This window comes from Corvus brachyrhynchos, unplaced genomic scaffold (genome assembly GCF_000691975.1).
Source record: "Corvus brachyrhynchos isolate BGI_N302 unplaced genomic scaffold, ASM69197v1 scaffold580, whole genome shotgun sequence".
Lineage (NCBI taxonomy): Eukaryota > Metazoa > Chordata > Aves > Passeriformes > Corvidae > Corvus > Corvus brachyrhynchos.
This window is the reverse complement of record NW_008240032.1, coordinates 413,168-413,560: the sequence shown is the minus strand read 5'-3', so window position 1 is coordinate 413,560 and position 393 is coordinate 413,168. Positions and strand designations below refer to the sequence as shown.

General features: G+C 64.6%; 1 long non-coding RNA gene across 1 annotated transcript in view; it reads right to left on the bottom strand.

The window, feature by feature from the left end:
- Nucleotides 1–74: 74 nt before the first annotated feature.
- LOC108449025 overlaps nucleotides 75–393 on the bottom strand; it is a 1,254-nt gene continuing 935 nt past the window's right edge. Inside the window, exon 3 of the long non-coding RNA XR_001865121.1 lies at nucleotides 75–159. This is a non-coding gene — a long non-coding RNA (uncharacterized LOC108449025). The remainder of the gene's footprint in view (nucleotides 160–393) is intronic.

The following is a 393-nucleotide window of genomic DNA, read 5'->3' as shown; positions in this document are numbered from 1 at the left end:
GGGCCAGGAAAGCTGGGCTGGTGCTCCACAGCCTCCTCCTTCCTCCGCCGGTCACAAATGTCCCCCCCGGGCGGGGTTAGGACGTGTCCTTCAGCTCGGGGCTGGGGGGCTGCGGAGGGGGCACCTCCGCTGAGGGCGACTGCATGTCCTGGGCACTGCCTGCCGGGAGAGAGAGGGGAGAGGTCGTGGGATGGGATCAGAGCATGGAATCACGGAATCGTTGAGGTTGGAAAAGAGCTCCGAGAGCATTGCGGCCAACCTGTGCCCGATGTCTGCGTTGTCCCCAGCCCAGAGCACTCAGTGCCACGTCCAGGCCTCCCTTGGACAGCTCCAGGGCTGGGCACTCCAAACCTCCCTGGGCAATTCCAATCCCTGAGTACCCTTTCCATGGGG